This window comes from Melitaea cinxia, chromosome 7, assembly GCF_905220565.1.
Source record: "Melitaea cinxia chromosome 7, ilMelCinx1.1, whole genome shotgun sequence".
Taxonomy (NCBI): Eukaryota; Metazoa; Arthropoda; class Insecta; order Lepidoptera; family Nymphalidae; genus Melitaea; species Melitaea cinxia.
The window spans coordinates 5,049,693-5,066,414 of NC_059400.1; positions in this window are offsets into that span (position 1 = coordinate 5,049,693).

Consider the following 16,722-nt stretch of genomic DNA (forward strand, 5'->3'; position numbering starts at 1 on the left):
GACAAAGTCGCGGGAATAGCTAGTGTGTTTGTATAATTTCAAATATGTCATGTTATAAGAATTTGAATTGATTAAATTCGAGGATGATAAAATGTCAATATTATCCCTACTAATATTATAAATGTGAATGTAAGTTTGTTTGTTACGCTTTCACGCGAAAACTACTCAACGGATCATCATGAAACTGTACACATATTCTTGGAGGTATTAGAAGTAACTTTTTATGAAAAAATAAATAAAAATTTTTTACGAAAAATAAAACAACTATTTGTCAAAAAATCTCAAAATCTAGCTACTTCAACGCCATCTAGCAGTCCAGTAATGAAGTTCCAACCCTGAGTACTGTAATACCGTTGCACTGTATTATCAACGGTCACGTCAATATCCAATCCAATTGACTATAGTTTCAGCTGTTTACGATTTTTCTATATTTATTGTTATTTTTTTGTCATTATAAATATATCTATATCTATATAATATATAAAAGCGAAAGCTCACTCATCACAAAATCCCCGAAACTATAACACCTACAAACTTGAAATTTGGCAGGTAGGCTCGTAGATAAGACGTAGATATCCGCTAAGAAAGGATTTTACGAAACTCGATCACTAAGGGTGAGAAACGGGGTTGGAAGTTTGTATGAAAATCCTATGTTTTTGAAGTAAGAGACTTGAAATTTATAATGTATACTGTATAGATGGTGAGGTGTTCAAATAATGTATCTTTAGAAATCAACTCCCTTTTGGGGTTAAAACGGGGGATGGTAGGTTGACTCACTCATCACGAAATCTCCAAAACTATAACAGCTATAAACTTGAAATTTGGCAAGTAGGTTTCATATAGGGCGTAGACATCCGCTGAGAACGGATTTTACGAAACTCAATCCATAAAGGGGTAAAACGGGGGTTGGAAATTTGTATGAAAATCCTATGTTTTTGAAGTAAGAGAGTTGAAATTTAAAATGAATGCTCTATAGATGGTGAGAAGGTGTCCAAATAATGTATCTGTAGAAAACAACTCCTGTTTGGGGATAAATCGGGGGTTGGAAGTTTTTATGACAGTCCTGTATCCTTATATAATAGTTATAGTCCTTATTTACTGACTCACTCATCACGAGAACTCAAAAACCGCTGGATGGTCCATCTATCCAGGATGGACAAAAATGAAATTTGGCAGGGAGGTAGATTATAGTTAGTAGACGTCCGCTTAGAACGGATTTTGCGATATTCTACCGCTAAGGGGGTTTAATTGGGGCTGATAGTTTGTATGAAACATATACAGCAGCTATAAGTTCGCCTGATAGGTTATTTATACTGCAGCCTGAAAATAAAACTAAAAATGTGGTGTATAGAGAGGTTTTTTAAAAACAACTATTAAATTATACTAAATTGTGCCTTTTAAAAAGTTACTCAGTGTGATAAGCATTTCAAGTGATCAAAATAATTTGCGTTAAAAATCTTAATAATTATGCATATCTTCATAATTACGCGGACGTAGTCGCGGGCAACAGTTAGTGTATTATAAAACAAAGTCCCCAAAAGTGTATATGATCGATTCCCCCAAAATCTACTGAACGGATTTTCATGCGGTTTCACCACTGGAGAGAGGGCTTCAAGAGGAAGATTTTTGGAACGGCTAAGCCTATTTTGATGAGAGTTTCAGTGGAAATTTGCCGGGAAAACTTTGTGCCACACTGATTTCAACGCGGGCGAAGCCGCGGGCACAGCTAGTATATATATATATATATATATATATATATATATATATATATATACTGTACATATATATATACATATATATGTACTATTTTAAATTATAGTGAGAGTGAATATACGAGTTTGTTGTGAGTTTGTTTGCTACGCTTTCACGCGAAAGCTACTTAACGTCTTAACCGATCATCATGAAAGTTTGTACATATATTTTTGGAGGTATAAGAAGTAAGATAGGATTTTTTATAAAAAAAAAAATCAATGCGAGCGAAGCCACGGGTAAAAGCTAGTTGATTATAAATTTTTATTATTAATACCTACATACATACATACATACATACGACATACATTGCAAGTTAAATAAAAGCCTTTAATATACGCCATTATTACATTAAATGTGCGTAACGCAATACAATACAAATATTCTTTATTGTACACTAACAGAGGAAGTTTGTACATCGAAAGGAAAACATAAACATGTACGAATCTTCTCGCTAAAAGAGCGATCTCTTCCAGACAACCTTAAGCATGAAAAGGACATGACAAAGAATTAGACGATATGGTGGTGTACATAAATATATAGACTTATAACGTGTCATGGTGTTAAACATTGAACTCCCCCGAAACGGCTCGACCGATTTTAATAAAATTTTGTGGGCATATCGGGTAGGTCTGAGAATCGGCCAACATCTATTTTTCATACCCCTAAGTTATAAGGGGGGGGGGATTAAGCGTTAATAACATATATGGCAAAGAAACGTTTGCGGGGTCAGCTAGTATATGTATAAATATAATATATACAATATATATAAAAATACAAATATACATACGACAGAAGAGAGGAAGAAACGGCTAAGGTCATTGGCAATAATATGCATTTGCAGTAATTTAATACGGTATTATACCGTATTAAATAAATGTATAAATATAATATATACAATATATATAAAAATACAAATATACATACGACAGAAGAGAGGAAGAAACGGCTAAGGTCATTGGCAATAATATGCATTTGCAGTAATTTAATACGGTCTAATAGCCTTAAATATTTTAAATTTTAATGAGATACAGTAGCAATTTAACCGTAAATGTTGAAACATTCTTGTATCGAAAATCTTTGTACGTGACACTTGTGATATAAAAATTATTCATTTAAAGATATTTTTTTTTCTTTATTATTTATGGTCATTTATAGATATACGAAATTAAAATTCCTATTATAGTAGGAGATCCGAACTAGAGACGAACTTTACCCATCTGTTACATGATGAGTGAAAATTATTTTGTATTTATTGCAGTATATTAGAAACAGTCGCGAAAGGGTTGACTAAAAATTCCTTTCCTGGCTATATTTAATTCAAAATTAAATATTTCTTTTTTAAAGCTGCACCTACGAGTTTAAAGAATAAATTTAGTACCTACCAACAGTATGAAAACTGTATCTTCCTGGCAACTGTATTTACTATATTTTCTTGGCATAACTACTGGGTTGGCCGGTATAAACAGGTATATTAATATATATTTTTCCGTTTACTTTCAACCACATGTTAATAAATAAATTTTACATTAAAATGAGCGCTGTTTCATTACAAATACGATGACATAGGGTTGTCTGATAAAAGTCGGATTTGAATGACGGTTGCCGAATACAATATTGCCTAGTCAGGAATTTTCAAGCCAACCCTTTGCGATTTATCTTTAACATACTAAAGTAGATAATTATTTAATTTTTATCCATTTAGCAGATGGTTGACGATCATGTCTAGTTCGTATCTTAGACTATAATGCAATAAAATACTTAATAGTAATTATAATGCAATAATCAATTTTTAATTTTTTTTGCTCATTAATTCGCTGTGAGGTTATTTTGTTGACGCGTTGACGCAACGGTCACAGTACTGGCTTGTTGCTGTTGGGCTGGCGGTTGCGGGTTCGATCCCCACACATGATAAACATTTGTATTGACCATACAAATGTTTGCCTTGATCTGGGTGTTTGTGTAGTCCTTGTGGGTCTCCACACCGTGCCTCGGAGAGCACGTTATGCCGTCGGTCCCGTTTGTTATCACGTACACCTTACAGCGATCGTTATTCATAGTAGGTAATATATCCGTTAACCCGCATTGAAGCAGCGTGGTGGATTAAGCTCTGATCCTTCTCATACTTGGGGAAAGAGGTCTATGTACAGCAGTGGGATATTACAGGCTGAAGAGAAGGCAGTTCCTGATATTAGCGCGTTTAAATAAATAAACAAACACAAACTGTTCAGCTTTATAATTTTAGCATATATTTTATTAGTTTATGATATATATTATATTTTTATTCTTCTTTTTATTTATTTATGTGTTTTCTATAAGTATGTATTTAAATGTCAACATTTGTATTTAAGTTTGTTATACATATAACTACACCGCCTATCCAATCTAGACTCGCTCTCCAAAGAAGCTGCGCAGGTGTTATGCAGCTTTAGTTGACCTTCTTTAGGCAGAGGAAATGGTGGCTACTTTTCTAGGCTCCTGGGAACCACACGGCATTATTGTTTTTTTTTTTTTTTATTTTATTTAAATTTTAACATCCATAGGCTCTTGAGTGCCCATGCCTTTTTTTATTTAAATTTTAATTTTCAAGTATTGAGGCGTATTATTTTCAACATTGCATTCGAATTACGAACTAAAGCTTATTTTCTCTATTTCGATGGTGAGTCCAAAACTGACCGTGAGAGATATATATAATTATATAATAATAATAATTAGAATAATTATTAGAATTAAATTAAATAACAATAACTAGAATAATCACTTACGACTATGGTTTTTTTTTTATAATGCACTACATGCTTTATAATTTACATTGTGTGACTTACATTGTTAATTTACCGCATTGTCGACGGCCACTCTCATTTTTCTAAACCAGCGCCCGCCGCCAGTTTCGCGAGCACATCCTCAATAACATTCGCATCCCTATTATGGATCGCCATTTTGAGACTGTGCTCGAGAATTTGCCTACGGTTAGCCTCCACCGCCCTTCTGACGAAGTAGCCAATTGCGTCGTCCTTGTCGTCGGTGTAATAGACACAGGTGTTAGTGTGTCTAGTCACCGCGACCACCGCGTGCAAGACACTATCATGGATTCGAAGCCTCTCCGCCCTCGTCTGGATAACAATGACGTTTTCACTCGTCTGTCCCTGCGCCTCATGAATGGTCAGGATTCTCGACCCCTCCCCAGCTCCGTATCCCCGACCTATCAACGCCTTCTTCTCCTCTTGCGTGAAAGTCAGGTACAGGGTCCGGTCCTGTTCTGCTGGTATTCGTGAGTCGGTGAATCCTTCCATGCGCAACGAGTGGATGATCGGGCTCGAGCTGTAGATCCCGTCGTACACCTCACTGATGGCGAAAGCAACGTCTTTTGGGTTTCGATGCGTGCAGGACAGCTCGCATGAGATACCTACTGTCAGGTAAGGTCTGCTGTACCGCATCTCGAACAGGTTTTCCCTGTCGATGTACGGCAGCTGGTTTACGTCTCCGATGAGGACCACCTCTTCTGCTGCCGATAGCCGGGCAGCCATGACTATGGCTCCGAAATGGTTCATAAGGGCTTCGTCTACCGTTAATCGGCTTAACTTAACGCCCTCACGAAAACCATTTGCCAGTATAGACGCCATTGTGCGCACCTTCGTTTTGGCCTTATTGCCATAGCGGTGCGCCAACTTCTCTTTAAGACCTTTCGCTGCCTCGATCGTGGTTGTGACTACGACTTCGCCGTCCTCATCGAAGTTCCTGACTATGTGAGTTGTCTTGCCGCATCCGGGTACCCCGTTTGTCCATCTCAGTTGCGGTAGCCTCCAAGCCCCGAAAGCCCCTTCGGCGTCCGGGTCACTCATGATGGTTTTAGCCATCCCGAGCACCCTATCACCCAGCATCACTCTCGTGCACTTGGCACACGGCATTATTGTTAACATGATTATTTTTTGTGTTTTGTATTTTTAGATGTCCAAAACAAAGTAATTTTTGGACCTAAATTCTCATTTAATGGGGTCATGCTTTTGCAATTGTAATGACTTTTTAACCGACTTCCAAAAAAGGAGGAGGTTCTCAATTCGACTGTACTTTTTTTTTTTTTTTTTTTATGTATGTTACATCAGAACTTTTTACCGGGTAGACCGATTTCGACAAATTTTGTTTTAATCGAAAGGTGGTGTGTGCCAATTGGTCCCATTTAAATTTATTTGAGATCTAACAACTACTTTTCGAGTTATATCTAATAATGCGTTTTTACTTGACGCTTTTTTCGTCGACCTACGTTGTATTATACCGCATAACTTTTTACTGAATGTACCGATTTTGATAATTCTTTTTTTGTTGGAAAGGGGATATCCCTAGTTTAGTAACATGATAAGGAAACCAGGATCTGATGATGGAATCCTAGAGAAATCGAGGGAAACTCTCGAAAATTCGCAATAACTTTTTACTGGGTGTACCGATTTTGATAATTTTTAATTTAATCAAAAGGTGATGTTTATCATGTGGTTACATATAAATTTTATCGAGATCTGATAACTACTTTTTGAGTAATCTTTGATAACGCGTAGTTACTTGACTATTTTTTCGTCGATCTACGTTGTATTACTCTTCGATGTAATTGAAGTCGGTTTTTTTTTCGTTTGCGAGCAAACACAATTATTTATTTACATTAACGTTTCGAAAAAAAAAAAGAAACAAACTGCACCTGTGCTATATTGACAAGCTCGTTGGCGCAGTTTATAGTGGTCCTTTTTTATACAAATACTAGCTGACCCAGCAAACGTTGTTTTGCCATATATGTATATTATGAAAATTTAGGGTTGTATGTATTTTTTGATGCTAAATCATAATAAAATAAAAATAAAATAAATTATCAAAATACATAAAAAAAAATTGTGGTCGACTACCCTTGACATTTAGGGGGATGAAAAATAGATGTTGTTCGATTCTCAGACCTACTCAATATGCATACAAAATTTTATGAGAATCGGTCAAGCCGTTTCGGAGGAGTTTAACTACAAACACCGCGACACGAGAATTTTATATATTAGATGTCGTTAAACGTATGTTGCAGGTTCGATTCCCGCTTGGTTCTAAGTGTATTTGTTTATATTATGTTAAATTATGGAATAGTTTTTTCTTACCCATCCGGAAGGCTTAATCACGATTGACTTTTAAAAACAACGTCAATGATCACTATCTTAAGATGGAGATAATTAAAATAATCGATGATAAATTTAATCGCCCTTCTAGCGATAAGACCACCTTTGTACACTGCTCTTTATTTTGTGTACAATAAAGAGTATTATAAATAAATAAAAATTTAATAGGTGCAATTTCTTTCGTTTCGGTTTTCCTTTTTGTTTATATGTATAGTTGTGTTTATCATTTCACTTAACTTTCATCTTTAATTTACATTTATTTACTACATACTTTATTAGTTTATGATACAATATATACTATATTTATCATTTACTTATGTATTTTCTATAAGTATTAGATGTAAGTTTATTATACAAGTACACCACCTACTCAATTTAAATAATAGGATTCACTTTTTATTTCTGGGTTGTCTGAAAGAAATGGCTAATTAGCCTTCAGTCCTCCCATTGTACTTCACAGTATTTATGCTTGGTTTGTAATATATTTATAGTGTACATTAAAGTATAAAATAAAAATAAAATAAATAAAAAGCTCTACACCGGCATCAGTTGTGGAGCGTCCTCTAGTGAAACCAAACCGCTTGTTATGTAAAATTTATTTCTTGTGAAATGATTTAAAAGCTGACCGTGAATCACTTTTCAAATAGTTTGCTACAGGCAGGTAGAATAAAAAAGGGACTGTAATTTGTTGGATCTGTATAACAACCGGACTTAAAGAAAGGTATAACTTTACTATGCTTCATAAGATCAGGGATCTCACCACTTATCTATATATATATATATATATATATATATATATATATATATATCTATAATGACGCCGCGTTGGCGCAACGGTTAGAGCCATGGATTGTACCTGTTGCGTTGGCGGTTGCGGGTTCGATCCCCGCATATGACAAACATTTGTATTGGCCATACAGGTGTTTGCCGTGGTCTGGGTGTTTGTGCAGTCCTTGTGGGTCCCCATCGTGCCTCGGAGAGCACGTTAAGCCGTCGGTCCCGGTTGTTATCATGTACACCTGATAGCGATCGTTACTCGTAGTAGGGAATATATCCATCCGCCAACCCGCATTGGAGCAGCGTGGTGGATTAAGCTCTGATCCTTCTCCTACATGGGGGAAGAGGCCTATCCCCGTTAGTGGGATATTACAGGCTGAAGCGTATACATACATAATACATTCGCTAAATATGATCACTAAGTAGGGTGCTGATATCAACAATTATACCAATAATTTTAACAGATCATATACCTCAGAGGTCAGTGGTGTTTTTAATTTCTAAAGTTTTGAATGTTTTAACAATTTCAGTTGTAGCGTCTATGGGTTTGAAAATAAAATTACCTTTGCACGCATTTACATTTTGTTTAAACAACGATTCAGCGACTTCAGCCGGCCTAGCATGCATACAACGAGATATCTCTTGACGAGAGAGAAAGATAATGTCTACATCGAGTATTTTCTCGATTACCCTAACATGCGCACTACGAGAGACAAAATTCTCTTCCGAAGACTTCGCCTTGTCGAGTAGAGAAACATTATCAATCATAATCACAACTGAATATCATTCTTATTTCTTATGTCGTAAAGTTGAATTTACAAGGTTATTGACCAATTTCAAACGAGTGACACATGTTTTATTTAACAATGTTCTCGGCCTTTTGGCTAAGATAAAAAGTGTATATCTAATTTAAAAAATCTAATATGGTAAATAAAACGGCGTAAGTAAATGAATTTAATTATATATGTAAAACAATATGCTCGTGTTGTGCTTTATATCTTGTCGCACATTAGATAATTGTAATTCTATCACGCATTGTTTTTTTTTTTTTTTTTTTTATTTTAATTTTTAAAATTTTTTGAATTTTTGATTTTTTTTTTTGATTATTGATTTTACTTTTATTCTATTTAATTTTATTTTTAGTTATTGATTTTTTTAATATAATTTTGTTTTGTTTTTTATTCTGAATGTTGTCTTGTCTTGTTGTACTAACCCAATATGGACTTATACTTTAGTCTGAAATAAAGTATTATTATTATTATTATTTAGAATAAGAAGCAACAGGGCGCAAATACGTTTTTTGTGTCATTATATGGCACACTTCACTCGACTTTTCGCATTTCCCGCTCTTCGTATACCGAAATTATATAATTATAATAGGGAAACGCCATGGTATACAAAAAATAGGCACCCGGTTTTATTTATTTTTTATTTATCGTCTTTCTCGTCGATAATATTGAAGACGAGAAGTTTCTCTTCCTAAAACGACAAAATTCGACAAAATTACGATGTCATGTTAGCTTCCGTAGAGATAAATATCACAGATCACTAAAATTTAATGATTATCTCTTCTTGACGTAACGAGAAGAGTATCGCGTGCACGCATGTTAGCTACTGTAGACATAGAGAGATAATACGAGAAAAGGGGTCGACAAAATTTTGTCGTGGCGTGCATGCTAGGCCTGCAGGCAATGATATAAGTTCATTAGTAGTCGAAAGTGGAATGTCGGCAAAGTGTTTTTCCATAGCTGTTGCCGACTGATAGCCAGGGCCGTCTTAAACTAGGCCCTTCGGCGCACAAGAATTTATGGCCCTTTTGCGAAGTAAAAAAAACGAATTATAATCACATTTTTTTACTAAGTATGACCATTAATTTATCCACCATTCATTTATAGGTCATCATTATTATAGTCAATCATTATAGTATGATAAAATATGTCATTAATGATATTAGAATGCTGCTGGTTTTTTTTGTTATGATTGTGATAACGGTTTCTTTCGGGATTTCTGTTAAGAGAAATCTTCTATTATATCCTTAAAGTTAATTTTTGAAGGATATCACTTTCTATGCACATAATTGACAAATTACTCAGTCGTTTTTGTAACATTGTTGTTCGCAATTAATTTTTTATTCTCTTAAGCATATTTAAATTACGATTTTGCAAAGCATTAATAGCATTGGCGTGTGCAGACCATCTAGTTTAGACGAAAGAAAAATACTTTAGGACTTTATTTGTAGCTAAATGCTCTGTCAAAATTTTCCATCGTTTTGTTGAAGCCGAGAAAAAGATTGAACAATTTTTGTACAAATCGAAAGAATGTTACTGCTTCAGTAACACACGATTTCCGCAGTTTTGTATGTGACCAGCAAGAAAAGGACCAAATTAACTAATCAGTTCTAAGCATCCCAAATAATTCTTTGGAAGTTTTTCCGTTATTTCTTTTGGGGCTAAATTTTTTCCTTTTTTTGTGAACCACTTAAATATGTTCTTTTCGACATAATGAAATAATGTTTAAACGAACGAGTCAAAACTTCTGTTTATCTTACTCCATTTTAAATATCAAACGAAACAAAATAACGCCACTCACTCCTATCAGACTGAAAGTTTAATACATCATTCGGGGATTACTCCAACCATAGACAATGTCGACATTTATAGGCCGACTTGTTTAGACGGTGCAGCTTGACTTTGGAATCAGAGTGATTGCGTAAGTGATTGCTAGATGGAGTACATAGTAAATTAGGTAGGATGCGTTCGGATTTTTTTTTTTTTTATAATTATGTGATATATCCGCAGGCTTATTATGCCCGTGCCTTTGTTATTCCATATATTATTATTATTATTTTTTAACATGCATCGGTATTTGACCGTAACTTAGAATCTAGAAGCCTTAATAACTAGTCTTAAATTTCAATTTCTAAATGTCGACGTGAGTCCACTGACCAAGATATTGCTACATATTGCTTTTTTATATTCTTATATACTAATTATTTTTATTATATTTACACTTATTTGCTAACTACGATATATGTACACTTATTTTCTAACTACAATTTATGTTCACTGATTTGCTACTTACAATGTACACATAACCTATGTTATTGTTAGTAGTTAGGTACTTTTTTTTGTGCTTAGTAATCGTTTTATCCATATAATTTTTTTTTTAATTTTTATTAATATATTATATGACTAATCCTATCTTATTAAGTAAATATATAAAGCCTTATCATTACAATTACATTATCCTATTCCTATACTATTACATTCAATTTTATTATTTATATTACTTACTTTACACTTTTATCTACGCACAATTTATACTTACAATACAATGATGTCTTCACACCTCTACATTTTCCAACATTTTGAGCACATTCTCAATGACGGCAGCATCTCTATGATGAATGGCCATCTTGAGACTATGCTCAAGGATTTTCTTGTCCGTCATCTCCGCTGCCCTCGCCACAAAGCGACCAATTGCGTCGTCACGGTTGTCGTTTGGAAATATTAGTACAGTAGGAACAGACGCAGTCATCGATATAATGGCGTAGTATATGCCTTGTAAATACCTTCTGACAAGACAACTGATTTGTGAAAACGTGTAATGTGAACGACAAAAATGTTTTGAGAATAAATGTTGAGAGAAATTGTCGGTTCTTCAGGGCCCCCTGAGAAGTGGGGCCCTGGGCACGGATATGGTGAAGACGATATTGCTGATAGCCGCTTTCGTAGAGTGTTTGTCAATAATCAGTTCCATTACACCATTACGTTTATTAGCTCTTCTAGTTTAGGCATTTATGAAATGCCAAGTCATTTTAATTTTGTTTTTACAAGACTTCATTTAAAAAAAGCTAAAAGAAGAATCGAAGTTTGCTGGATCAGCTAGTAGTTGATAAAAATAAAAAATAGTGGCGTAATTCTTGAAATAGTAAGGTTGTTTTTTTTTTAATGATTACGATAGTTTTTGATAAACAGCAATAACACTTATTAATCTACAGATATACGCTACAAGCATTGATTAGGTATCGTTTCCGTGACTACTGATTTTGTTTCGACGAAGAATTGATAACTTCCTGATTAAGTAGTTTAAAGCAGATAAATATTAAAATTTGTTCATATCCCGTTGTAACGTAAATATGACAAGTAAACTTTTTTTAAATTATTTATGTAATTTTATACTGGCGACAAAAATAAATAAAGCCATATGTTTTTTTTATTTCGCTTAATAGTTTGAATTATTATTATTATTATAATTATTTTCTTTGATTTATTTTATTTTACGGTGTTTGTTTTTTTCTAAAATACTAAATTTCCTAAATAATTTTATGTACTTAATTAAAACCAATCAACAAAATTAAAAAAAAAAAAAAAACAAGAACTAGAAAATATATATAAAATTCAACATTTTTTTTTCAAATTGTTCTGCTTCTATACTATCCTAAGGAACTTCGTTCCTACCTGGTGTCCATGACACCACATAATTTTTTAGTCCAGGAATATTAGTCAAATGAGGGCAAGAATCTCGAAACGAGAGATTTTCCGCTATAAGCTTGTAGGTATAAAAGCGAAAGGTCACTCATCACGAAATCTCCGAAAGTATAATACCTACAAACTTGAAATTTGGCAGGTAGGCTCCTTATAAGACATAGACATCCGCTAAGAACGGATTTTATGAAATTCGATCCCTAAGGGGGTAAAACGGGGGTTGGAAGTTTGTATGAAAGTCTTATGTTTAAATTGTATAAATTTTATCGAGATCTGATATCTACTTTTTGAGTAATCTTTGATAACGCGTAGTTACTTGACTATTCGATCTACGTTGTATTACTCGTCGATGTAATTGAAGTCGGTTTTTTTCGTTTGCGAGCAAACACAATTATTTTCGTTTGCGAGGAAACACAATTATTGAAGTAAGAGACTTGAAATTTAAAATGTATGCTCTATAGATGGTGAGGAGGTGTCTAAATAACGTATCTTTAGAAATCTACTCCTTTTTGGGGTTAAAACGGGGGATCTTAGGTTAACCCACTGATCACGAAATATCTGAGACTATAACACCTAAAAAATTTAAATTTAGCAGGTAGACTCCTTATAGGGCGTAAACTACCGCTAAGAATGGATTTTACGAAACTCGACTCCTAAGGGGGTAAAACGGGGGTTGGAAGTTTGTATGAAAGTCCTATGTTTTTGAAGTAAGAGACTTGAAATTTAAAATGTATGCTCTAAATAGTAGTGAGAAGGTGTCCAAATAATGTATCTTTAGAAAAGAAATCCCTTTTGGGGATACAACGGGGGATGGTAGGTTGACTCACTCATCACGAAAGCTCCGAAACTATAACAGCTACAAACTTGAAATTTGGAAGATAGGTTCCTTATAGGGCGTAGACATTCGCTCAGAACAGATTTTACGAAACTTGATCCCTAAGGGGATAAAACGGGGGTTGGAAGTTGAAACAGTATGAAAGTCCTATGTTTTTGAAGTAAGAGACTTGAAATTTAAAACATAATTATGATCTATAGATGGTGAGAAGGTGGCCAAATAATGCATCGTAATCTAGAAATATAAAAGAGAAAGGTCACTAACTCACTCATCACAAGAACTCAAAAACCGCTGGATGGTCCATCCATCCAGGATGGACAAAGATGAAATTTAGCAGGGAGGTAGATTATAGTTAGTAGACGTCCGCTAAGAACGGATTTTGCGATATTCCACCACTAAGGGGGTTTAATTGGGGTTCATAGTTTGTATGAAACGTATACAGCAGCTATAAGTTCGCCTGATAGGTTATTTATACTGCAGCCTGAAAATAAAACTAAAAATGTGGTGTATAGAGAGATTTTATAAAAATAACTATTAAATTATACTAAATTGTGCCTTTTAAAAAGTTACTCAGTGTGATAAGCATTTCAAGCGACTGAAATAAAAATAATAATTTGTGTTAAATATCTTGAATGTATATCTTCATAACCACGTGGACATAGTCGCGGGCAACAGTTAGTGTATTTGTAAAACAAAGTCTCCAAAAGTGTATGTGATCGATTCCCTCAAAATCTACTGAACGGATTTTCATGCGGTTTCTCCAATTTGAGAAATGATAATGGCTTCAAGAGGAAGGTTTACGGAACGGCTAAGCCGATTTTGATGAAAGTTTACCGGGAAAACTTTGTGACACACTGATTTCAACGCGGGCGAAACCGCGGGCACAGCTAGTAACTTTATAATTACACGATTAGGTGAGTAGTATTAAATTAATAGATACTAAATTACTGAAAAAAAAAATTATTTATAACGTAATAGTTTAAAAAAAGGAAAATTATTATTAAATAATTCCGAAGGACTTTCCAATCTGACTTGCTTATTGCAAATAGGGCATTGTTTGAGTTTATACTGCTGACGAGATTTACGGACATTGTAACGTTTAACAGTTTGATTTACCTATGATGTTTTACTATGAGATATGATATCGAGATGTAAGTAGCAGGTTGTTGACGAAGACATACCGCTAACACGTTGTTCGTGGAATTGTGCGATGACATTTAGGATAAGAAGTAGAAAAGGGTAATTGCTTAGGTACATGTTGTGTGTGTTTGCGTAAGTCGTCTTGCGCAATCTTACTCCCGCCTAATACGTATTTACTACCTACTTTGTAACGTGAAAAGCGTATGAGACTGATGGTATGGTCGTCGTTTCGATCGTTCGATGAAATTGAATGGTGATGATTTCCATATAGCAAAATCTAAAAAAAAACTAGGAGAACAATTGGATTAGAACTAATGGTTTCACAATATTTCGTAGAATTATCCAGAACATGTTTTGATAAGCTAATCTGTTCGCAAAACGATTGAAAGATCAAGCAAATGATGTCAATGAGGAAGCAATGTCGGAGTTTATTAGATAATTACTTCCTAGTACTAGTTTTATATCATACGCTACAAAACCATTGTTGCCAGCAATTTAGTTAGTATCCCATATAAAAGCTAGTGCTAATAAAGTCACGATACTTAATAATTTGTATACTTAATTAAGTATGCAATTAAGTGACGAATATAATAATAATAATATGTATTATATTTTATTTGTCTATGTAAAAAGAAGTCGGTATTTTTAAAACAAACAACTATTTCCTTTCAAATTTATCATTTTCATCATTTCAGTCTATTGCAGTTCACCACTGGACATAGGCCTCCACAAGTTCGCGCCAAAAGTGGCGTGAACTCATGTGTTTTGCTCATAGTCACCACGCTGGGAAGGCGGGTTGGTGACCGCAGGACTGACTTTATCGCACTGAAGACGCTGCTGCCCGTCTTCGGCCTGAGTATTTCAAAGCTAACAGTTGGATGGGTACCCCGCCATCTGTCGGCTTTTTAAGTTCCAAAGTGGTACTGAAACGGTGTTATCCTTTAGTCGCCTCCCACGACATCCACGGGAAGAGAGGGGGTGGCTATATTCTTTAATGCCGTAGCCACACAGCTTTTTTCAAATAATATATCAGTAATTGTATATTTTGTATTGGAGGATATCGTTATACGTGTGATTTTCTAAATTTGACTGTACAATTATTTTTAGACCCATCGTATCCCAGGCATCGAAGTCGACGAGATTAGTGCAGCGCTAGAGCAGTTTAAACTAGGGAGGGCCGGGGTGATGACGGTACCACGACTGAGCTCCTTATGGCTGCAGGGTGTCGCCCACCGGGGTTCCACGCTGGAGGCGAGGTCCAGGAGTTTGGTGGTGTTGTAGAATACTAAAAATAGGCGATAAGTCTCTCTTGAAGAATTACAGAACGATCTCACTTCTGAACCACTTGTATAAGATGTTTTTGAGGGTCATTAGGCTGAGCAGGCTGGGTTTCAAATTGGCTACAGCATGTGGTCTACGGTAGACCACATCCATACTTTTCAGTAGATTATATCAAAGCCTGAAGAGTATAATCAACCGCTGTGTATGGAATGTGTGGACTGCAAGAAAGCCTTTGATTTTGTCGAGACCGGAGCTGTCCTGAATTCTCTTCAGAGGTGTCATATCTGATGACGATGACTGGCGATATATCGAGGTACTAAGGTGTACGTATGATGTGGCGACGATGACCATCCATATCCAAGACCAGCGAAGGAGACCCAGTAAGAGATGTAATGCTGCCGTAACTGTTTACCACTGCGCTCGAGAATGTCTTTAAGACGTAAGGTTAGGGGGAAGAGGCATCAACGGCAACAGCCATCCTACAACATCCAGCCTACACCGGCAATCTTACGTAGATCGTCGGTCCAGCGAGCCGGATGTCGTACAAAACTGCGTTTGCAAAAACGCAGTCTCCACTGCCCGTTGCTCCATCGGCCATAGATCCTGCGACACAGATGACCAGCCCACTGTCACTTCAACTTGCTAACTCTGTGGGCTATGTCGGTTATTTTTGTTATTTCGCGGATAGTCTCATTTCTAATCCTATCTTTAAGAGGAACCCCAAGCATAGCTCGTTCCATTCCGTTGAGCGACTTTAAGCTTGTGGACCAGTCCCCTCGTTAGTGTCCACCTCCCGGCTCCGTATGTTAACAAAGGCAGGACGCATTGCTCGAAGACTTAATATACCTATAATAACTGTCTCAAATGCTGTAACTTACGTAGTGCCGGTACACGCAAAGTATGATGTAACGCTGTTATTCCAAACATGACAACTCTACAGTACGCTCGAAAGAGAGTGCTACGACATCTTTAAGTTATTTATAAGCTATATCATTATGCACCAATATTAATGAACCTCCGCGAATAGCGTTATCTCTTATGAACGAACTTGACAAACTAAAATTTGATATATTAAATATCTCATAACTTTTTTCCAATATTCAGAAATACAGCATTTCAAAAATGTCAGATAATAAGTTAATTTTCATTCATATATTTTGATAATATATTTATGTAATAGGTTCTGTCTGTTTAGTTAGTTTAAATCGAGATATAGGTGCAAGCACACATTTTATTTCTCTCTTTCTCTCATAGCCAGTTACGTTTCGTATATCTAAGACACAGTGCAGGCCTATTGTGCAGAAGTTTT